General features: G+C 38.4%; 1 long non-coding RNA gene across 1 annotated transcript; it reads right to left on the bottom strand.

Moving 5' to 3' along the window:
- Positions 1-216: 216 nt before the first annotated feature.
- Positions 217-25,216, bottom strand: LOC111090921. The gene is made up of 3 exons (XR_005372925.1): positions 24,156-25,216; positions 2,705-2,742; positions 217-566 (listed from the first exon to the last, which is right to left on the bottom strand). It is a non-coding gene; the product is annotated as an uncharacterized LOC111090921 (long non-coding RNA).
- Between the last annotated feature and the right edge of the window lie 580 nt (positions 25,217-25,796).

The raw sequence follows: 25,796 nt of genomic DNA, 5'->3' as shown, positions 1-25,796 counted from the left end.
AACTGAAACAAGAAGTCAAACAATCACCTTTTTCAACTTCATCTGGGAACATGTGCATCAAGGGTCTCAAATTTTTCACACTCTACACATTTTGTGAATGACAGTGAAAGCATCAAGTAGCTTTGGGGGTTTGGGGGTTACACACAACTTGTATCAAGTAGCTAAGTTTGCAAATGTAAAATCCACAAATAATGAGGTACAATTGTATGCAAAAGGTTTTAGACTTATACCTTCCTTTATTGTCTTATAATATACAAAGTGAGCTTAGGGGGCTTTAGATAAAATATTTAAAACAGTAAATCAGAGTTCATATAAACATATAATAGGCAAAAGAAATACAGTTAAGGAGAAAACAAAACATACTCACACCACAGGATTTCATGGTGCTATTAAAACCAGGTCCCACATTTGGCACTGAGCTTCCGGGTGTGAAGAATTAGATGATTTAAGGGTCAAGCACAGCGTGGGAAATATGGATATTGAAGAGACGGATAAAGGGAGAGCATTCATATGAAGCCAACTGCACCCAGAACGAGCCTTTCACCTCCTTGCTGAGTACCACTGTCCTGACCAATGTAAAATAGAGTCTCAGTATACAATTTTCTCAAGCAAATAAATACATTGTATTAGGTCATTTTCTAAGTGAATACATTCTATTAGTGTTAAGAGTGCACTTTGCAACTCAGTTATCAAATGTACTGTCTTAATAATGAAGTGAAAATCAGTGCTACAGTGATTATTTCATCTTAAGCAAAATGTAATTCACAAAATAGTACATAGATCATATCAGTGCATCAAGTTTGTATCTAGACCTGAAAGTAGGAAATTCCACGTATAGAAAAGCATGAAGGTGGACGCCTGGGTGGCTCAGCGGTTAAGCCTCTGCCTTGGGCTCAGGGCCTGATCCTGGAGTCCCGGGATCGAGTCCCACATCGAGCTTCCTGCAGGGAGCTTGCTTCTCCCTCTGCCTGTGTCTCTGCCTCTCTCCCTGTGTCTCTCATGAATAAATAAAATCTTAAAAAAAAAAAAAAAAGAAAGAAAGAAAAGCATGAAGGGTAAGGTAAAATTGGCGGCTGATGGAGGAGACACACCTCTGTTCTTGCGAGCCCATCGTGCAGTGTACATCTCTTCCCAACACCCCTCAGAGGTGCCACACTCATAGTCTACAACAGGCAATGTGGGGAGTATTTAAACAATAGAAATCAGGAAATGGTCAGGAATGTTTTTATGCCCAAAAAATCAGTTGTTAAACCTTCACCATCATAACCCTGACTAAAACTTATACTTCATTATCTTATTTGTTTCCTATAAAATGTTCCTATTTGTTTTACTAATAATTAATGGCTTATCCTTGACATTTAATCTCTCAATATATACCATAGTTGTAGATCTAAGGAAATGCAAAAACTCAAAGCCACTGACATCCTCTGTTATTAGTTAGTTATTTTAGGTTTATGCTTCTACTTTCAGAACCTAACTTCCTTCCTTCTATGTGCAGTGTTGAAAGATGTTAAAAACCTTGAGCTCCTCAAATATTAGAAGCTTTATTAAATGCTGATCAGTGGAAAAAAGTCCTTATTCTTTTTTTAACTATGGGCTGACTTAATTGTTATCACCTATAGCATATCTTCTCATGTAAAACTGATACCAGGTAACATCAATGATCTAGGCCCACTCCTCAAAGATATCAAAGAAAAAGGGCAAGTCTAAAATGTAATGCTTCACATGCTTTCCTTCACTCTATTTAAATTTTCATCCTATTATAATTTCTCATTTTAAAAAGTTACAGTAGAATATTTACTACTTATTTTCTGAACTTTCATAACCAGGGCATTATCCAGCTAGGAAGATACTTTTCTTTACTGTAGTCCTAATTTTATCTTTTTCTTCCCTTCAAAAATATTAAAAGTGTTTTCTTTTTCTAAGAATTTAATTGAAATATTATTGTAAACATAGTTCATGTTTTTCAAAGAGAATTAATAGTAAATATCATCAGATATATTTTATTTTTAATAGATGTGTTTCTTACATTTTTATTTAAATCCATAAATAAATAAATAAATAAATATAAATAAATAAATAATAAAATTAAAAAAATAAATCCAATCTAATTCTAAAACGTGATTTTAAGGAACTTAATCTGTTTTCTTTTGGACAATTGGCAATAAATTCCAATTTCCTTCTTTCTCTGAAACTCCTTGTCAATAGGTTACTGATCTGTAAGTGTGTGCTTAAATTAACTCAAGTAGTTAGGAGTTAAGAGGGCGACCCCTAAGATGAAAACATTTTCAAATGCAAAGAGTAACATTATCAAGTAGTGATCAGGATATTTCAAATTTTTACTATATTTAAGTGTTCTCAAATTATATTATGTAAGGATATTTTCTCCAAATTAGTAAGAGAATTGAGTTTAAAATTCTTTTTATAAATCAAAACTACAGAAAAGATCACCTGGCTGTTATTTAATGCTGGCACTGCTATGTTCAGATGCCACAATGATACACACACTATAGCTGGTGACAGCGGTTCTCTGCATCTTTTATTCCCAAATTTATCAGTAGAGTCAGGAAAGTGTGCCAGGAAAGATGTAAATCTGTAGGTCTGGTTATCTAGCCAGCTACTAGTCCCTCTCCAGCATCAACAACCTGGCTGTAATCTCTCTCCACAGTTGTAAAATGAAGGAATGAACTCAATGTGTTCTAACCTTCCTTTCTTGGCTCTTCTGATTCCACATTTTCAAATCTAAAAACAAAAACACAAAACACATAAAAGGACATATAGCAATGACGCATGGCATCTCTTTCCAGGTCTCTGTTCTCAAGTTGAAAAAGTATGTCTGTGTATAGGTGTAAGGTTAAGTTACAGAAAAGTAAACTTTCAAACCAAATATCATATTGTGATTTTCCCCCAAGTATGCGCAATATAGTTTTGTTTTGTTTTTTTAAGAATGCAAGTAAATACTTTGGAAGTTGACTGTTTGCTCATGGCAAAATGAAGAGGCATTCTCACCCTTGAAAAACAGGTTTTTTATTTTTTAACACAAATACAAAAAAAGCCCAATCTTGTAATATAAGTGCTACCCCCAAGTCAACAAGATTATGCTAGATAACAGATAAGGTCCTAAACAGCTTCCATTCAAGCAGTAAAAGAACATCTCATGATTTATCTTAATAATTTTTCCTGTACACTTGGAAGTTCCGAAATAGTTGCAATAGAATGACTTCTATTAAATGGCAGAGAATGTTTAATTTTAACAACATTTCAACACTTATCATTTAATTCTATCTTTCATAGGCCTAGAAAGAAGTAGAACCTTCTTACCACCCTTTGGACTTCATCCCCACTTCCATCTGAGGACACAGCCACCTGAGAGACAAGAGCCTCCCTTTCACAGAGGCCACTCTTCAAGAAGTGCTTAGGGTGGCTAGCATACTGGTCCTGATTCAGCTTGAATGGAAGCTGAGTTCAAAGGACTCAGCACTTTCTAGTGTAACGCCATTTTCCAATTATGATTTCCAACAATTATCTAGGTACCATCAAACTCCAGTTACTTCTCCTCTTTTCAAGTTAACTGATTTATTTAGCACACATTTACTGAACTATCCATTTTCTTCCAACACAGACTCTAAAAGACATTTTGAGTTAAATAGCATCCACATTAATAAATGTCTTACCAAATCCTTTTCCCAACTACACAACAAAAAACAAAAAAGACTGGAAGAGAAAAGGGAGAGAGAATTTAAAGGCATGAATTGGGAAGAACATTGACTTGCGTGCCTGAAGAACTGTACTCTATAACTTACCCTTCCAAGTATTGTTATTTCTCTTGAATAAAAATTTTGAGAAAACTTATCTTTACACATGTTTATCAAAATGCTAAAGCATATGATCTTTTTATAATGATTTTCTGGAGTTCCCTTACTAGGAAATCACAATGATTATTATTATTCCTTTGGCTTTGTAGCTCTATCTTTAAGATTTCAAAAGAGAATATTCCTCCTTATGTGATAGGAACTGAAGGCCAGAAAAGAATATACACTTAAACACATCAATACGATATATTGATATTTTTTAAAGACCAAAGAATTACATATGTAATTTGTTCTAATCAAAACAATCAAAAAACAGCAACAAGAGAAGTCATACAAATCCTAAATTCGTTAATTTCAAACCAATCATATATGGTTCAGAAACTTTAGAAACGAGTACAACTTTAAAAAAATTTATTTATTTAATTTTATTTGAGAGAGAGAGGGTGCATGAGCAGAAGAAGTGCAGAGAGAGAAGGAAAGAGAAAGAGTCTCTAGTAAACTCTGCGCAGAGCTTGGAACCTAATGCAAGGCTTAATCTCATAACCCTGAGATCACAACCTGAGCTAAAACCAAGAGTTGGACACTTAGTCAACTGAGCCACCCAGGTGCCCTCAAATTGATTTGACTTTTACATGAAAACTTGTGTGGAATCTATCTCAGAAAAACCTGGTGCTCTATTTACAAACAGTTTAAGTTGGTAATGTTTGAGGAGTATTCCCTGGAATGGCTTTTTTGCAACACAAATTTTATCAATTATTAAATGAAGATAAAAACTGATATAAATTCTGTATTGTTATTTTTTATCCATCTCTCTCTTTTTATTTACCTCTCTTTTAAAATTATTACTTTGCTAACTTGGTAATTTGGTAAATTATACAGCATTTTTAGAAGTGTAATTATAAAGACTGGTAAGAGATTACTAAACCTATTTTTAAGAAACTAGGCAAGCCAGTAACTGTTCTCATTCTGAATTCCCAGATACAAGAAATAAAACATGGACCTTAACAATCTCTAAGACCTCTTCCAGCTACAAAACTCTCTGACTTTTCTCCTCAATGTATAATCCTAATTTCCTCTACATTTCTTTTTTTTTTTTTAAGATTTTATTTATTTATTCATGAGAGACACAGAGAGAGAGAGAGAGAGAGAGAGAGAGAGAGAGAGGCAGAGACACAGGCAGAGGGAGAAGCGGTCTCCATGCAGGGAGCCCGATGCGGGACTCGATCCCAGGACCCCGGGATCACGCCCTGAGTCAAAGGGAGGCACTCAACCACTGAGCCACCCAAGGATCCCCTCCTCTACATTTCTTAATAGGTCTTGAAGTTGTGCAGTATGCTGCTGGATTTCATTCAGAACTACAAGACTCAACACTGTCTCTAAATCACTGCAGATAATTTGCATGTCTTTGAAATTAAAAGCTACTTTTTACTTTACTATGAAATACTCATTGTATTTATTTTACTATGAAATACACAACTCTAGAGCCCTCTGTAATTACATACCTGTTTCAAACCAGCTATATGCATGCTAAAATTGGCAATAGTATATGTGGTACAAGAAAACAGTGCTGTGTTGACATTACAGGAATAAAAGAGAGATGGAACATTTTAATCAAAAATCTGCCCTGAGGGGCACTTGGGAGTTTCAGTCAATTCTGCCTCTGACTCTTGACTTCAGCTCAGGTCATGATCTCAAGGGCATGAGATTGAGCCCCACCTCAGGCTCTGTGCTCTCAGCATGACAGGCATGAGGAGTCTGTTGGAGATTCTGTCTTCTTCTCTCCTTGCCCCTCCCCCAAACCATGATCATGCACTCTCCTTCTCTCCCTCTCTCTCTCAAATAAATATATAAAATCATTTTCTTTAAAAAAGGCACTGATTGCCAAATCTATGCAAAATATTTTGCTGACTGCTATAGCACCCAGCACAAAATCTAAGCTATTGAGGACTTAAAAAATGATAGAAAGAATAAAACAAGCATCTATTCACTTCTTCCTTCCTTTTCATTCAACAGTTTTTGATTACTACTTACATGGAGTTTACATACTAGGGAGAGGTATGCAAAAAAAAAAAAAAAAAAAAAAGAAAACAAATAAAAACAACCACAACTACCTGAGTATGACAAATGCAAATAAGCCAAAATCTGTGTGTGATCAATGGGTTCAGGATGGTTTCTTTAGGTTGACTGGATAAGCAAAGCCCTACTGAAGAGGTATCATTAATGCTCAGATTTACTTTTCAACAGGAAATAGCCTTTTTGAAGAGGAAAAGAGCATTTAAGGCAGAATTAAAATTGTCTAAAGTATATAATATGTCTGAGGAACAATTAGATAGCCAATGTTTGTGTGATGTGAGTTGAGGTCAAGAAGGTACACAGGGGACAGATTGGCTAGTGACTCATAAGCATAAATATTTGGGTTGTATTTTCTATGCTAAGTAAAGCCCTGAAGATATTTAAGGAACTGAGTGATTTATACATTCAATGATTTATATATTCAACGTATAAGGTTGGCCTGTGCAGGTTTTCCTGTGCAGAATATACTTATGAGAAGGAGTCCTTCTCCTTTCTTTAGTAAATTGGGAAGAAATAATGGTGAAATGCTGATGAAATAATAAAATGAAAATTATGAAATGAGAACAAAGCATTGATATCTTTGGAGGTTGTTAATGGAGCTGAAGTACAGAGAACAAATTTGGAATATATTTTGAAGGTCATTTTGATGATACCCATTTGGATGTTGAGGTTGAGAAGAGAGAAGAAAAAAGAAGAAGGAGGCTAACTCCTAGATAGCGGCTTAGCAAATATGTAGATGATGATGAGTTTTACTAAGCTGAGGACTCGGGGAGACCAAGTTTGGGAATTTAGCCATATTAACTCAAAGCTGCCCTTAGACATCCATTTTAAGTTACGGAGAAGGCAGATACAGCATCCTGTAGTTAAGACAAATTAGCACAAGTTCCACTCTTTAAATAAGTGGATTTAAGCATCCTAAACACCATGTTAAAATAATACAAATAAAGAAAGTTTAAAAAATAGCTATGTTTCTTCTGTTCTTTTCTCACTCTTTATCTAACCCTTGAGAAGGAAGAAGGGAGGGAAATAGGTAGAGCTTAATTCTAACTGACACCACATATTTCAGAGTAGAAATTGCTGAGTTTGTACAAATTTCCCTAGCCCAGTGGCTTATTTAGAGCTAAAGAGAAGAAGCTGACTTTTGTTTAATGCCCAAAGTGCTGATATGTACCAGATGAGAGTCTATTTTATCTCATTGAATATTTGGGGAAGTTTTTCAAGGCATTTATGGTTTTCAACTTTATTGAGGAAGAAACTAGGATCAGAGAGATTGGGAAGTTTGTTGAAGAACACCCAGATAGACTTGGTGGAGCTGGATGTGGAATGCTTGGATCTTGGCCCCGTATTCTTTTCCCACTCCACCCCAGAATCCTGTCTGCCAGCCTCTTCATCCCAGCTGGCCACCATTTTAATCTTCTCTTCATGAGACTGCTTGAAAAAGAAAGCAAGCATTGATTCTGTTATTTGCTTCCCTGTTTACTTTCACTGAAAGAAGGAAGAAACATCAATTTGCTTCGTATAGTTTTCTTCAATTGAATGTACAATTAGTTTATAATGAGTAGAAGGGATATTTTTACTTAAAAAGGAAAAGAAAAGCACTGGAATGTAATTCATCAGAAGGCATTCTAATAAACATAGCAAAATCAATTTAAAGCCTAAATAGATAATATCCTGCAGCTATGATTTGATATTCCTTATTGTTAAACATAGAAGGACAATTTACCTTTCCTTCTTCAGAAAAGAGAAAGAAGGAAGGAAGGAAGGATAGAACAATGGAAGGAAGGAAAAGAGGGAGGGAGAGAGAGAAAGAGAGAGAAAAGAAAGAAAAAGAAAAAGAAAAAGAAAAAGAAAAAGACCAAACAGAACGACACGAACGACTCTCCCACCCTCCCTCCCTCCCCCCAGCGCTCCCCCCCCGCTCCTCCCTCCGCGCGAATCCCTCCCCCTCCCCTCCTCCAGACCTCCCTCCCCGCCTCCCTACTTCCTTCCTTCCTTCCTTCCTTCCTTCCTCCTTCCTTCCTTCCTTCCTCCTCCCTTCCAAACAAAGAAAGAAAGAAAGAAAGAAAGAAAGAATTCCCTGTCCTCCCAAAATACATTTTTGGTTATGTTGGATAAATTAAATAATCAGCAAGTATTTGAGTGCCCACTTTGTGTCTAGTGAATTATGTAATATATCTATGGTTCTTACTTCATAAATATTATTCTTTTCAAGCATTTCTTCAGCAAGGGTAGCAACTTGATTCCAACTTTTTAGAACTATTTTTTTAAAGATGGATCCTCTGATAAAGTCGGTATGCCTTGCAAAACCAAGTATTTTAAACAAGATATTTAAACAAAGTTTCCTGAATATTGGCTGATGCAGTTACTTATCTTACTTCAGCTAAAGTCAGCAAAATGAGTCAAGGTTGCTAGATTTGACCATACTTACACCTAAACTTTGGAGCCATATAAGGCTATTTCTATAAATACATTTTATGAAAATATACATGACCAGTTATTATACATTTAAGTATTTGGAAAGATTTTAGTAACTGTTGCTCTCAAAGGAAAACGTAGCCTCAAAAACTCTGCTCCAAAAACTTTATTATAATTAGAGGTATAAATATTAATGTCTTTGAAATTAAAAATATTTCCTAGAGTCAGTTTTTACTAAAATAAAATTATTCTGGTGGTGCCTGGGTAGCTTAGTCAGTATGCCTGCAACTCTTGATGTTGGTTCAGGTCATGATCTCAGAGGTATGGAAATCAAGCCCTGTGTCAGGCTCCACGTGCAATGCGCACAGTGCACTTGAGATTCTCTCTCTCCCTTTCCCTCTGCCCCTCCTCTGGGTGGTACACTCTAAATTAATTAATTAATTAATTAATTAATTAAATATTTTTAAAAATAAGATTTTCCTGAAATTTGTCTTTGAGGGAAATGACCTTCAGGGAAAGTTATTCATAATCAGTTTTGGGCCAGTGGTTAAAATTAAATCACATGGCACTGGGTAGATTTTTTATAGAAGATCATAAATAAGTACAATCAGTTGAGATTCAAGCTTTTTTTTTAGGTATAACAAACTCAAATCAATTCTGGAATTAAATCATTTGGTTATCTCTGAAGGGGAGAGTTTCAACTTAGTCTAGACAGAATTTTGCATTTAGTTGAAGTCTCCAATTTCTTAGGCATATCTGAGCACACTAGATAATGGCCCCTTCAATTTCCCCTACACATTCTCACACACATCACTCCAGGGTGGAAATGTTATTCTTTGAGTTTATAATTAGCTTTCCTCTTATTTATCTAATACTGAAAAAAAAAAAACTCTAAGTATCATTGTTCTGATCCAACAATACCCAGAAAATTGCACAAAATCTATTCTACTAAGAGTAAAGTTGATATGATCCCAAAATTTCCAGAACAACAAGCATTTAATGAAATAACTGAATGTACTTTTTCTTCCCTGTGGTCTTTCTGCTTTGAGTAATACTAACCACATCTAGCTCCTATATTCAAGTTAAAATAGTATTTAATAACTATCAGGTGCTTTCTCTGTGCTAGGCTACTTGACTAGGACTAAGTATACAGGATTAACAAATTAAATTCATCCCTGTCTTCATAGAACTTAGACCAATGACAAAGGCACAAAATTAAGGAGAGAAAAAAATATATATATATAATTAAAAACTGTGATCAATGATAAGAGAATCAATTACGGTGTTTTGCAAACAAATAACAGAGTGGAAAGGTGCTACTTAAGACTGGATAGTCAATGGGATCCCTGGGTGGCTCAGTGGTTTAGTGCCTGCCTTTGGCCCAGGACGTGATCCTGGGGTCCTGGGATCGAGTCCCGCATCGGGCTCCCTGCATGGAGCTTGCTTCTCCCTCTGCCTATGTCTCTGCCTCTCTCTCTCTCTCTCTCTCTCTCATAAATAAATAGATAAAATCTCAAAAAAAAAAAAAACAGACTGGAGAGTCAAAAAAAAAAGTCCTCTTTGAGACAACGATACTTAAAGTAAGACTTCAGGGAAAATAACAATGTACACTGTCAAATGTGTTTGGTGGGTAGTTGGGGAAAAGAGTTGGGTGGAGAATCCTTCAGAAAGAGTTAATGCACAAGCAAAGACCCCAAATATGGGCAGGGTGGGAGGAAGCTTGCTGTTTTTAAGAAATTGAAAGTAAATGAGCGTGGCTAGAACCTGGCCATCACGGTAAGATGTATATGATACTTGAAAATTATTGTTAGAGTTAGAAGATGACAGGTGTCATGAGAGCCCACTGGAAGACTTTAGGTAGGACAGTGACCTAACCCCTAATGCTATTTTCATTTAAAATGATCAGTTGCATTGAAATAATTCAATATGGTGTCCCTTCTAGGTAGAAAAAAATCATGAAAAATGAAGGGGGTTGATGTTTGAGGACCCACAGATCATCCAGACACTCAGTGACTCACTAGTATGACTCACATAACTTGTATTCACTACAACACAGCAAGCATACACAGCAGGATTGCAGTAAGAGAAAAGGAAGTAGGCAGATCGGGAGGTGTCCATTTATGTAAGCTTTCTACACTCTCTGTCTGGAAAGAGGCCACTCCAACGGAGCCTTACCTTCAGCAGTGAAAAGCCTGTGTCTTTTCATTGAGCAATGTGTCTGCCTAGGAAACCTGTTTGAGATTCAGGCTGAAGGTTTATTGGAAGATGGTCACCTAGGCACAACGATAAACCATAGCTAATGAAATTCCATACTCTCAGAAGCAAAGCAGGTGTTGAGTGCCCTAGTCAGGTAAAAACAACCTTATCAGTGTATCAAACATTTCAAAGGCTGAATTTCCACAGGCCAGCCAACGGCCAAACCCACAAAAGTAGGGCTTCCAGATAAGTGCCTCAGGCCTGTTAGGATAAGTCTTTCCCGCACAGCCACAGCCGCTGAGATAGGAATGGGTCCAAAGCATCATGGGGAAGGAGATTTCAGAAGTGTACAAGTTGGCTTCACAAAACTGGAAGTGCCTTTTCCTACAAAGGCACAGTAGGAATTCAAGACCATCTCAAATTCTACCTCTTTTACATAATAAGCATCTCCATTCTCTACCTCTGTTCCATCACTGAACTTTCTGTTCCCTGCAACCCTATAGCTATTTGTTTCATTCTTATGATATTTTATGCATTATCATGTGTTATACTTCCAACTGTTGTCATTCATTTTTTTATCCTAGGTTGTAAACCTTTACAAACGTAAGTTTTGATGGAGCTTTGCAGTCAGTTCCCTCACTCTCTTTAAGAGCAACGGCCATCTATGGATGTAATTGCAGGAGGAATGAGTCAAAGAAATGAGAAAAGTGTAGAACAAGAGAGTGGAAATTTGCATTCCTTTTGCATATTTATTTAGGTCTGGGTGTTTAGAATGACATCAACCCTTAAATCTTCAAAAGGGACAAAAAACCATACTGATGGAAATCGTTATTGTGGTCTGTATTACCCAAGATCACAGTGTATACATAATATTGGTAGACATTACCATTTTCATTTTCACTATGGCTTTTATTTTTTAATTTAAAATATATAGCTATTTCAACAATAAAAGAGTTAAATTTACTTCTAAAGGAAAAATAAATAACCATGTGGAGAAACATATTTAATTGTGCCATTGGTTTTGTTATTATTTTATCTCCTAGTAGCAATGTGAGCATATTTATTATTGTTTTAAACTTCACCAGCCACCCTAATGGTTTCCTATGTTTGTTTATTTTGGGTTGTGGTTATGATTCCTACATAAATGTTTACAGATCTCTTCAAGTTTCAAATACTTTTGGAAAGGCTATAGCCTCTAAAGGTAAAAATTTACAGTCCCGTGGGCCTATTCATAAACTAGAGTAGCATGTTTAACATGAGAAGTGGCGGAAATAGATTTTGTTGGAACAGAATTAATCTGTATCTACCCTGTTTTTGCTGAATGGGTAAATACCAAGTTGGGAGGGAGGGGGGCAGGGTAAGTAATGCCTCTTCGTAGCATACCAGACCTTGGAATCACCAGTAAGTCTGTAACAATAGCAGTGGGTAGACCCATGACAATTAGGAAGTGGATTTCAACCACTAACCCATTCACAAATGCTACACAAAATGCTTTCAGACACAAACCATGTTGGTTTCTACCATGGAAGACAGAATGCACAGCTTCAAAGTTAGGCAGCACTTTTCTATTTTATGATCAGCAAAGATAACTTGAAAACGTAATAACTGTATCAATTTGCTCATTTTAGACACCTATATAAATAAGTACAATGCCTTCTTTTTCTTTAACTGCTAACCACGTTTCTATTTGATTTTATGAAAGTAATTTCAAATGCTCTCCTTCCCTGTATCTAGATTGTTTTCTCTATCTACAGGGTAGATGAATAGATTAATTATAAAGAACTTGGTAAAATCAGGAAAACTTTGGTTCAAAGCCCTTCTCTTCTACTTACTAACTGCACAAGTTTGGTAATCTCCCCAAATCTCAGTTTCATCTTTAAAAAGGCATAATTGTATCCTTTCCAACAGGTTCTGTGAGGATTAAAAATAACACACACAAAATGCATAGCACAGTGCTTGATCTTAGTAAGCCCGACCTAAGCATTTTAGAAGGGAATATTACTTGGAGTAGCTGTACTGCTATAATTGAACTGGCTGTGTCTGTGACAAATTGCAATTTAGTTATCTTATTTCAGAAGTAAGAATTTGCCACTTCGGGCTGACCTTAGGGCCGAAGATTCAGTTACTGTCTTGCTTGACTTTGCTCTACTTCAGCTCTAACCAATGTGTCAGCTTTGTAGGTTGCTAGAAGAGGGAGGATTGTGGCCTCTACAGAGGGTCGCAGAGATTCACACTTAAGCAATACTAACAGAGACAAGCAGATTTTAAGAGCAGAGGTTCCCAGCTTTTTAAATTTTTGGGAATTTAATGCTTACTGTCTGCTGTGGTTCCAGGATGGCTGCTGGAAATACATCTTTAAAATATGACTTGGCCTACAAAATATTTTCTTTGTTTAGTGGGGGGAAAAAAGGAGGAAGATTATATAAGTCCCAAGGAAGATGTTATAAAGAATTTTGAAATTTATGACATGAAAATGTTAGACAACCATAGAGTACTTACAACTCTTCTAGGATGAAAAACAAACAAACAAGCAAAAACAATGTCCCTCTATCAGTAATAAACAGATCAGGGAGGCAGAGAATTAATAGGACATAATTGTCCTGAGCAGAATCATCAACCAAGTGGATCTAATTAACATTTATAGAATGCATCAACACAGCAGAATACTTCTCAAACCCACATGGAAGATTCACTAAGCTAAATCACATACTGGACTATCAAATACAACTCAACAAATCTGAAAGAAGCAAGATGACAAAGAATTAAACAGAAATCATTAACAGAGATATAGCTAGAAAAATCCAACATTTAAAGATCATACAATATGATTCTAAATAACAGGTCAAAGAAGTCTCTAGAAATTAACAAATATTTTGAGCTAAATGTAAATTAAAGCACAAATTATTAAAATGTGTGGAATATAGTGAAAGTAGTCCTTAGGGGGACACCTATGGCATTGAAGCCTGTAACTAATAAAATTCAACAATACAAAAGCAAACAATCCCGTTGAAAGGAGGGTTAAAGTTTGCAAAGAAATGTATAAAAAGACATTCAACATAATTTGTCATCAGGGAATCGCAAATTAAAATGAGATACCACTGCACATACATTAGAAGGGCTAAAATACCCAACGTTGACCACACCAAATGCTGATGAAGATGTGTAGCACCGGTAACTCTCATTCGTTGCTGGTGGGAATGGAGAGAGATACAGCCACTTTGGAAGAGAATTTGACCATTTTTTACAAAGCAAACACAGGGGCAGCCCGGGTGGCTCAGTGGTTGAGCGTCTGCCTCCGGCCCAGGGAGTGACCCCGGGGTCCTGGGATCGAGTCCCACGTCGGGCTTCCTGCGTGGAGCCTGCCTCTCCCTCTGCCTGTGTCTCTGCCTCTCTCTGTTTCTCATGAATAAATAAATAAAATCTTAAAAAAAAAAAAAAAGCAAAAATAGCCTTAATGGTGCCGCACTTGTGCTCTTAAGTATTTATCCAGTTGAGTTGAAAACTTACATTCATGTGAAAAACTGCACAGGGATGTTTACAGAAGTTTTATTCATAATCATCCCGAATGGGAAGCAACCTACATGTCATTAAGAGGTGAGGGAGAACCTGTCGTGCATTGCACAACGGAATATTGGGGCAAATAAAAAGAAATGAACTATCTAACCTTGAAAAGACATGGAAGAGCCCGAAATACATATTGCTAAGAGAAAGAAGCCATGTGAAAGGCTGGCTCTGTGGCTCTAGTGTGTCACGCTGCAAGGGCAACACTAGAGACCCTCTAAACCACCAGCGGCCTGGTGCGGGAGCCGGGGTGGAGCAGAGGGCCGTCAGGGCTGGGGACGGTAACTACGTGCAGAGTGTCGCGCATTTTCAAATCCAAAGATCTTTGTCAGACAAAGAATAAACCTTAGCATAAGCACATTAACAACAACAAAAAAATCACTTAGGAAGTCAGGAGACTGCAGCAAAGAATGAAGACTACGGCAAAAACAAAACAAAAAACCTAACTGTATTACAAATATATAAAATAACTTTGCTGAAAGGGGGAATGGGGATAAAAATATAAAATTAGATGCAATTACCTCTGTCAAACTGTGGGCAGACTTGCGGTAAATAGAGCTTTAAAATAGCCCAAGTACAAAGTGGCCCTGGCCTCTGAAGGAGTGGGGGTGAAGGGTTCTTCCCACTAGTCACTCCTCAAACTGAGAATCACTGAATTCTGTTATCTTAAATCTTGTGTGTTTGGCCTTACATATGTGACACTAAGTCAAACTCAATGAATTCTTGTGGATCTTCCCACCTGGAAGTGGTGCTAACCATTCTCTGTCTCAAAGGGCTGTCTGTGAACTAAATGCCATGTATCCAGCAGGCCTGGTTAGGAGGTACCGGAGTCCCAGGGCTATTCTGACAATTGTTTTGGTGAGAAGCTCTTTCATTTTCCATCACCCCAAGACTCACTTTTTCAGTTCCGTTAGGTAAGAGCAGAGTTTCGGGATCTAATGTTTCCAAAGCCTACAGTTCTTTCTTCTCCCTTGAGTCTCATCTCCAGTTCCCAGAACTAGCCCAAGTGCTGGAGGAGAATCCTACTCACGATTGGAGGGTAGATGCTCAGCCAAACCTACGTTATGATGGGGGCACGACCAGGGCCCTGTGGAGCAGCTGTTCCTGGTGCCAGCCCCAGGGCCCTGGCATACCAGGAGCTGTGGCCTCTTAGAAAGACTACACCCTCTCCTGCACCACCTGTATGCTTCCATCCAGGTCTCACCAAATTAAGAAATGATCTCTTAACCATCAGATAAATACTAGTAAGTAACTGGAATTCTAGAAAGAGTATTTCTGAAACTAGGCAAACAAAACAAAACACCTATGATGGCTCTCACTGGGCGTAATCTCCTGATGAATGAGAGACGAGTCCGAAGGGCCTTTCTTACATTGGTATCTTAATCATTTTTCGTTAGAAATAGATCACAAAATATATTGATTGGCTTATACATTTTCTGCTCTACCAGCAGTTTCTTTGGTATAACTTACAGAATTACCCTCCCATACACCTTTAAGTTCATTGCTTTCCATTGAGATTTAAAACTAAAAGTAATACAGCTTCTTCACATTAGTCATTTATAAATTGAACTACATTAGACTCATGGCTGTTTCCATCATGAGTTAAAATGATTAAAATTATAGGCAGAAGAAGTCCCATAAGGTCATGGGTTCCTATGAGTTCCTAAGATTCATATATGGCCCCCTCTTCTTTGCAGATTAAAATCAAAATATTGCCTAAAGACATTTAGAGGTCTTAGAAGTTTAAAAGTGGTATTTCTTCCTGATTGTCTAATGGTTCTACAAGAGATGATATTATGTCTGAGGCAAAATCTGACACACCCAGAAAGATTTGGTTCATTTATTCTCTACAGTTTGAGAAATTATTAGTGCCCTTAAGTAAAGACTATTTGCTTGTGAATACAATTTTTTCTTCAGTTTCTTCCTTTTCATTCTGCACTTCATCTAAGCTGCTGCCTCATGAATACATTAGAATATTTACAAAACATGAACAGGATTTTAAAAAATGAATATTCTGAATTAAAATTCTTGAAATCGAGGGGAGGGGCAAGATGGCGGAAGAGTAGGGTCCCCAAGTCACCTGTCCCCACCAGATTACCTAGATGACCTTCCAATCATCCTGAAAATCTACGAATTTGGCCAAAGATTTAAAGAGAGACCAGCTGGAATGCTACAGTGAGAAGAGTTCGCGCTTCTATCAAGGTAGGAAGACGGGGAAAAAGAAATAAGGAAACAAAAGGCCTCCAAGGGGGAGGAGCCCCGCGAGGAGCCGGGCTGAGGCCGGGGCGAGTGTCCCCAGGACAGGAGAGCCCAGTCCGGGAGAAGCAGGAGCTGCACCGACCTTCCCGGGCGGAAAGGGGCCCGCAGGGAGGTGGAGCAGGACCCAGGAGGGCAGGGATGCCCTCGGGCTCCCGGGGACACTGACAGACACCTGCGCCCCGGGAGAGTGCGCCGAGCTCCCTAAGGGCTGCAGCGCGCACGGGGACCCGGCGGGACCCGGAGCAGCTCGGAGGGGCTCGGGGGCGGCTCCGCGGAGGCGGCTGCGGGGCCTGAGAGCGAATCCACCAGTGCAGACCGGGAGCACAGGGCACCAGGACACAGCCCAGGATCCGGCCTCCCCCCGGGACAGGCAGAGGCCGGGAGGGCCCAGGACAGCGAGGACGCTCCTGCCCCAGCTGAGCAGATCAGCGGCCCCGCCCCGGAGCCTCCAGGCCCTGCAGACCGAGAGCTCCGGGGTTACTGCGGGGGCTGACTCCAGGGCTCCAGAGCTGGCCCCGCCACTGCGGCTGTTCCTCCTGGGGCCTCATGGGGTAAACAAAACCCACTGAGCCCTGAACCGGGAAGGGGGCAGAGCAGCTCCCCCAAGTACTAACACCTGAAAATCAGCACAACAGGCCCCTGCCCCAGAAGACCAGCTAGACGGACAAGTTCCAGGGGAAGTCAAGGGACTTAAAGACACAGAATCAGAAGATACTCCCCCGTGTTTCTTTTTTTTTTTTTTTCCTTTTTGATTTCTGATTGCTTCCCCCACCCTTTTTTTCCCCTTTTTCTTTTTCTTTCTCTTTTTCTTCTCTTTTTTCCTTTTTTTCTTCTTTCTATTTCTCTTTTCTTTCCTTCTTTCTCTCCTCTCTTTTTCTCCTATTCCCAATACAACTTATTTTTGGCCACTCTGCACTGAGCAAAATGACTAGAAGGAAAACCTCACCTCAAAAGAAAGCATCAGAAACAGTCCTCTCTCCCACAGAGTTACAAAATCTGGATTACAATTCAATGTCAGAAAGCCAATTCAGAAGCACTATTATACAGCTACTGGTGGCTCTAGAAAAAAGCATAAAGGACTCAAGAGATTTCATGACTGCAGAATTTAGATCCAATCAGGCAGAAATTAAAAATCAATTGAATGAGATGCAATCCAAACTAGAGGTCCTAGCAACGAGGGTTAACGAGGTGGAAGAACGAGTGAATGACATAGAAGACAAGGTGATGGCAAAGAGGGAAACTGAGGAAAAAGAGACAAACAATTAAAAGACCATGAGAATAGGTTAAGGGAAATAAATGACAGCCTGAGGAAGAAAAACCTACATTTAATTGGGGCTCCTGAGGCCACCGAAAGGGCCAGAGGGCCAAAATATGTATTTGAACAAATCATAGCTGAAAATTATCCCAATCTGGGAAGGGAAACAGGTATTCAGATTCAGGAGATAGAGAGATCCCCCCTAAAATCAATAAAAAACATTCAACACCTCAACATTTAATAGTGAAGCTTGCAAATTCCAAAGATAAAGAGAAGATCCTTAAAGCAGCAAGAGACAAGAAATCCCTGACTTTTATGGGGAGGAGCATTAGGGTAACAGCAGACCTCTCCACAGAGACCTGGCAGGCCAGAAAGGGCTGGCAGGATATATTCAGGGTCCTAAATGAGAAGAACATGCAACCAAGAATACTTTATCCAGCAAGGCTCTCATTCAGAATGGAAGGAGAGATAAAGAGCTTCCAAGACAGGCAGGAACTGAAAGAATATGTGACCTCCAAACCAGCTCTGCAAGAAATTTTAAGGGGGACTCTCAAAATTCCCCTTTAAGAAGTCCAGTGGAAAAATCCACAAAATCAGGGACTGAATAGATATCATGATGACACTAAACTCATATCTTTCAATAGTAACTCAGTGTGAACGGGCTTAATGACCCCATCAAAAGGCGCAGGGTTTCAGACTGGATAAAAAAGCAGGACCCATCTATTTGCTGTCCACAAGAGACTCATTTTAGACAGAAGGACACCTACAGCCTGAAAATAAAAGGTTGGAGAACCATTTACCATTCGAATGGTCCTCAAAAGAAAGCAGGGGTAGCCATCCTTATATCAAATAAACTAAAATTTACCCCGAAGACTGTAGTGAGAGATGAAGAGGGACACTATCTCATACTTGATCTATCCAACAAGAGGAGTTAACAATCCTCAATATATATGCCCCAAATGTGGGAGCTCCCAAATATATCAATTAATAACCAAAGTTAAGACATACTTAGATAATAATGCACTTATACTTGGTGACTTCAATCTAGCGCTTTCTAACCTCGATAGGTCTTCTAAACACAACATCTCCAAAGAAACGAGAGCTTCAAATGATACACTGGACCAGATGGATTTCACAGATATCTACAGAACTTTACATCCAAACTCAACTGAATACACATTCTTCTCAAGTGCACATGGAACTTTCTCCAGAATAGACCACATACTGGGTCACAAATCCGATCTGAACCGATACCAAAAGATTGGGATCGTCCCCTGCGTATTCTCAGACCAAAAATACCTTGAAATTAGAACTAAATCATAACAAGAAGTTTGGAAGGACTTCAAACACATGGAGGTTAAGGACCATCCTGCTAAAAGATGAAAGGGTCAACCAAGAAATTAAGGAGGAATGAAAAAGATTCATGGAAACTAATGAGAATGAAGATACAACCGTTCAAAATCTTTGGGATGCAGCAAAAGCAGTCCTAAGGGGGAAATACATCGCAATACAAGCATCCATTCAAAAACTGGAAAGAACTCAAATACAAAAGCTAACCTTACACTTAAAGGGGCTAGAGAAAAAACAGCAAATAGATCCTACACCCAGCAGATGAAGAGACTTAATAAAGATTTGAGCAGAACTCAACGAAATCAAGACCAGAAGAACTGTGGAACAGATCAACAAAACCAGGAGTTGGTTCTTTGAAAGAATTAATAAGATAGATAAACCATTAACCAGCCTTACTAAAAAGAAGAGAGAGAAGACTCAAATTAATAAAATCATGAATGAGAAAGGAGAGATCACTACCAACACCAAGGAAATACAAACGATTTTAAAAACATATTATGAACAGCTATACACCAACAAATTAGGCAATCTAGAAGAAATGGATGCATTTCTGGAAAGCCATAAACTACTGAAACTGGAACAGGAAGAAATAGAAAACGTGAACAGGCCAATAACCAGGGAGGAAATTGAAGCAGTCATCAAAAACCTCCCAAGACACAAGAGTCCAGGGCCAGATGGCTTCCCAGGGGTATTCTATCAAACGTTTAAAGAAGAAACCATACCTATTCTACTAAAGCTATTTGGAAAGATAGAAAGAGATGGAGTACTTCCAAATTCGTTCTATGAGGCCAGCATCACCTTAATTCCAAAACCAGACAAAGACCCCACCAAAAAGGAGAATTACAGACCAATATCCCTGATGAACATGGATGCAAAAATTCTCAACAAGATACTGGCCAATAGGATCCAACAATACATTAAGAAAATTATTCACCATGACCAAGTAGGATTTATACCCGGGACACAAGGCTGGTTCAACACTCGTAAAACAATCAATGTGATTCATCATATCAGCAAGAGAAAAACCAAGAACCATATGATCCTCTCATTAGATGCAGAGAAAGCATTTGACAAAATACAGCATCCATTCCTGATCAAAACTCTTCGGAGCATAGGGATAGAGTGAACATTCCTTGACATCTTAAAAGCCATCTACGAAAAGCACACAGCAAATATCATTCTCAGTGGGGAAGCACTGGGAGCCTTTCCCCTAAGATCAGGAACAAGACAGGGATGTCCACTCTCACCACTGCTATTCAACATAGTACTGGAAGTCCTAGCCTCAGTAATCAGACAACTAAAAGACATTAAAGGCATTCAAACTGGCAAAGAAGAAGTCAAACTCTCCCTCTCCGCTGATGACATGATACTCTACATAGAAAACCCAAAAGCCTCCACCCCAAGATTGCTAGAACTCATACGGCAATTTGGCAGCATGGCAGGATACAATATCAATTGTATCAGTGGCATTTCTATACACTAACAATGAGACTGAAGAAAGATAAGTTAAGGAGTCAATCCCATTTACAATTGCACCCAAAAGCATAAGGTACCTAGGAATAAACCTATAACCAAAGAGGTAAAGGATCTATACCCTAAAAACTATGGAACACTTCTGAAAGAAATTGAGGAAGACACAAAGAGATGGAAAAATATTCCATGCTCATGGATTGGCAGAATTAAATATTGTGAAAATGTCAATGTTACCCAGGGCAATTTACACGTTTAATGCAATCCCTATCAAAATACCATGGACTTTCTTCAGAGAGTTAGAACAAATTATTTTAAGATTTGTGTGGAATCAGAAAAGACCCCAAATAGCCAGGGGAATTTTAAAAAAGAAAACCATAGCTGGGGGCATCACAATGCCAGATTTCAGGTTGTACTACAAAGCTGTGGTCAAGACAGTGTGGTACTGGCACAAAAACAGACACATAGATCAATGGAACAGAATAGAGAACCCAGAAGTGGACCCTGAACTTTATGGTCAACTAATATTCAATAAAGGAGGAAAGACTATCCATTGGAAGAAAGACAGTCTCTTCAATCAATGGTGCTGGGAAAATTGGACATCCGCATGCAGAAGAATGAAACTAGACCACTCTCTTTCACCATACACAAAGATAAACTCAAAATGGATGAAAGATCTAAATGTGAGACAAGATTCCATCAAAATCCTAGAGGAGATCACTGGCAACATCCTTTTTGAACTTGGCCACAGTAACTTCTTGCAAGATACATCCACGAAGGCAAAAGAAACAAAAGCAAAAATGAACTATCGGGACTTCATCAAATAAGAAGCTTTTGCACAGCAAAGGATACAGTCAACAAAACTAAAAGACAACCTACAGAATGGGAGAAGATATTTGCAAATGACCTATCAGATAAAGGGCTAGTTTCCAAGATCTATAAAGAGCTTATTAAACTCAACACCAAAGGAACAAACAATCTAATCATGAAATGGGAAAAGACATGAACAGAAATCTCACAGAGGAAGACATAGACATGGCCAACACGCACATGAGAAAATGCTCTGCATCACTTGCCATCAGGGAAATACAAATCCAAACCACAATGAGATCCCACCTCACACCAGTGAGAATGGGGAAAATTAACAAGGCAGGAAACCACAAATGCTGGAGAGAATGCAGAGAATAGGGAACCCTCTTGCACTGTTGGTGGGAATGTGAACCGGTGCAGCCACTCTGGAAAACTGTGTGGAGGTTCCTCAAAGAGTTAAAAATAGAGCTGCCCTACGACCCAGCAATTGCACTGCTGGGGATTTACCCCAAAGATTCAGATGCAATGAAACGCCGGGACACCTGCAACCCGATATTTCTAGCAGCAATGTCCACAATAGCCAAACTGTGGAAGGAGCCTTGGTGTCCATCGAAAGATGAATGAAGATGTGGTCTGTGTATACAATGGGATATTCCTCAGCCATTAGAAATCACAAATACCCACCATTTGCTTCGACGTGGATGGAACTGGAGGGTATTATGCTGAGTGAAGTGAGTCAATCGGAGAAGGACAAACATTATATGTTCTCATTCATTTGGGGAATATAAATAATAGTGAAAGGGAATAGAAGGGAAGGGAGAAGAAATGGGTAGGAAATATCAGAAAGGGAGACGGAACATAAAGACTCCTAACTCTGGGAAACAAACTAGGGGTGGTGGAAGGGAAGGAGGGCAGGGGATGGGGGGGAATGGGTGACGGGCACTGAGGGAGGCACTTGACAGGATGAGCACTGGGCGTTATTCTGTATGTTGGCAAATTGAACAATAAAAAATAAATTTATTATTAAAAAAATAAAATAAAATAAAATTCTTGAAATCAAAGATAAAACAAGATGAGAAAAGTTTGTTTTTCTCCTTAGGCAAAAACTATTGTAAAGATACTTATTGCAGATGGAGATTTTTCAACTAAAAAGTTGAAACTAAAACCATCATTTAAAAATGAATATATGTAAATCATTCAGCTTCCTGGGGCACCTGGGTGGCTCGGTTGGTTTAGCTTTCAATTCTTGATTCCCACTCAGGTCATGATCTCAGGCTCATACCATCCAGCCCCACATCGGGCTCCAGGCTCCACATGGGCTTGAGATTCTCTCTCTCCCTCTCCCTCTATGCCTCCCACTCACACACTCTCTCTCTAAAATTAATAAAATAAAATAAAATAATAAAGTTTCCTGAAACCTTTCCTTTACACTGGATCCAGGCAAGTTACGGAAATATCAAAAAGTCCTTTAGATGGTTGTTTTTAAAGGGTCACCTCCTCTGTCCTATTTTGCAGTTCTCTAGAATATTATTTCTGAAAGCATGCATTACATACATTACAAGGAAGGCTGTCTCTTCGGTCCCTTTCAATGCTGAAGCCCCAGTTAAGATTAGCTTTTTGGTAACCTGACAAAATATATTTTAACCCAAATTCTTCTATTCCAAGCCAACTGGAATATGTAAATAAAGCTAAAAACATAAATCTCTCATTTAGAATTGGCATAATAACCACTCTTGGCATAGAAAAATCTTATTTAAATGTGTTTACAGAATTACCCTCCCATACACCTTTATGTTGATTGCTTTCCATTGAGATTTAAAACTAAATATGGAGGAACTGACCTGGTCTATGTTTATCAAGATGTATTTTTAGAAAATGTCTTGTTTCTATATGCCTGGCTGGATTTTAGATCTGTTTTCTGTCCAAAAGAAGTTCCATGAACACTTTTATGTATGTGAGCATTTTTCCCCAAGCCAAAACCAGTCTGGAAGTTATAAACATGGCTCCATTAAAAGTAATAAACTGTAATTTCCTATTTCTTATATATTCAGTGTTAGAGGAATTATAGCTTCCAATGAAGTTTCATTTAAGATTTCTTTTCTGGTATTATGTAAATATGTCATATCTATTATCAAATGGCCACTTTCATCTTCTTCCTCTAATTCAGTGGTCTTTGGGAAGATTTCCTCTGGAGGCCTTTGCTCCCATAAAATCTATTTTATTCATCCATTTAAGTATGTATTCTTCAAGCATTTTTAAAAATCTTTTCTTGTGTCAGAAGCCTTTTTTTGTACCTTGTGTGCACACTAGCACTGAACAAAACAGAAATCCCCGCTCTTATGCCTCACACATTCCAGTAGGAATATGTTAATGATTAGCAAATTAAGTTTTATATATTAGATAAATATATGCACATTAGTAGTGAGTATGGAGAAAAGTAGAACAGAAAAGAGGAGTGGGAGGGAGGGGCTATGGCAGGGAAGTGCATCATTTTTATTTCTTTGGATGTCAAAGATGGTAATATTTCTTTTTCTGCTACTGGATTATAAATCCGTAAGATAGAAACTTTTGTTCTGTTTCATTAACTACAGTGTTCTCAGCATATGTACGATTGTGCTGGACATATCTTAAATATATAACAAACATGTAGGTTGAATGAGCAAAGTAATGCTCAGGATGTTAACTATAAAAGTTGACATTGGTCTTCTAAGATTCTAGCTTTAAGTATTCCCGCTGCACCCATCGCCACAGACTTCCTCACGTGGCACAGCCAGCAGTATTGGCAATGGGTCATCAAAATGCCAAAGTAGAATGAAATTTTCTGGAATTACTTGTTTAGAATAGTAGAGAAAATTGTTGAGGATCTATGGGTTTTCCCCCAAACCAAGATGATTATATTTCTTCATTTGTATTACCAATTACAACTACTGAAGTTTAATCAAAGTGCAACTTACAATCACGTCAAAAACTGTTCCAGGGGATCCCTCGGTGGCGCAGCGGTTTGGCGCGGGCCTTTGGCCCAGGGCACGATCCTGGAGACCCGGGATCGAATCCCACGTCGGGCTCCCGGTGCATGGAGCCTGCTTCTCCCTCTGCCTGTGTCTCTGCCTCTCTCTCTCTGTGACTATCATAAATAAATAAAAATTAAAAATAAATAAATAAATAAAAACTGTTCCATTTGATCAGCTGTTAAGAGGCAATTCTAGGCGAGTCCCCCATATTTCAGTACATTTTACAAGCAGAAACGCTGATAGCTTGTGTTCTGGGATCTTGTCAAGGATGTTTGTACTATGAACAACTTTGAAGGAGAGATGGAATGTCTCTGTCTTAAGCATACGAAATCTGTCTGCTCATTTTGTATTTCCAAGCACAATACAGATAATATTCCTCCATCCAGTGCCGAGTTCAGTCAGGTTGAGAGTTTTTTATAAAAGATTAAGATTCCCTAATCTTGGCATTTCTCGGCTGTGATGCAAAACTACCGCTTGTGAAGCATCCACCTGAGCCCTCCTGGGTCATCCACGTAGGAAACGACAGCAAGGGGAGCTCAGCAAACACGAAGCTTATGCAGCCTGCTACACTACGAGTAATAAATATCTTTGTCTCTGATCCAGGAGTCTTGTATCTTCTGCCGCGATCCATTGAATTATGACTGGCTAACTTCATAACTTCTCAAGTAGGGTAAACGCTCAGATACTCCACAGTTCTTGATACCGATATTCTTTTAAAAGAATTTAAGCAAACCGTTTCCTTGATAACTAGTAGTGGTAAAATTTTCAGGTGAGTGACTTGGGTTGTAAATAAATAATATTTCAACTTATTCCAAGGTCTACAGACAAATAAATTACTTTTAAAATGCAATTTAAGAGACCTTTTCATTAATTGCAACAAAAATTTTGTAAAGGTTTTATTTATTTGAGAGGGAGCGCAAGAGACAGAGCATGAGTGGAGGGGAGGGGCAGAAGGAGAAGCAGACTCCCCCTGGGCAAGGAGCCCAATGTGGGGCTCAATCCCAGAACCCTGGGATCATGACCTGAACCAAAGGCAGATGCTCAACCATCGGAGCCACCCAGGCATCCCAGCAACAAATTTAGTCCCTTTAATAGATATCCTGTGGAAAGCCATGTAACTCATACAAATACAGTTGTTAACACTTTGAACAACATGGGTATTAAGAGCACTGACCCTTGTGTAGTCAAAAATTCATAACTTTTATAACTTTGGTCTTCCCCAAAACTGTTAATAGCCTACTATTGACCAGAAGCCTTCTGATACAAGCAGTCAAAAACTCATATTATATAAGTTGTAAGTGTTATGTACTGTATTCTAACAATAAAGCTAGAGAAAAGAATGTTAAAAAATTATAGAGAAAATCCATTTATGGTAGTGTACTGTACTATCACAAGAAATCTACATATAAGTAGGGCCATTAAGTTCCAACACATGTTGTTCGAGGGTCATCTATAGAGTTAATTCATTTAATTTGTGTTAATTACACAATTCACATTACTTTTATATCAGGTTAAAATAATGTTAATTTTAATATCTCTAAGATATAATTGTATTTAATATATACTTATTGTGGTGTTTTGGTA

This window comes from Canis lupus, chromosome 18 (assembly GCF_011100685.1).
Source record: "Canis lupus familiaris isolate Mischka breed German Shepherd chromosome 18, alternate assembly UU_Cfam_GSD_1.0, whole genome shotgun sequence".
Taxonomy (NCBI): domain Eukaryota; kingdom Metazoa; phylum Chordata; class Mammalia; order Carnivora; family Canidae; genus Canis; species Canis lupus.
Note: the sequence above shows the minus strand (reverse complement) of the source record. Positions and strands in the feature narration are given on the sequence as shown.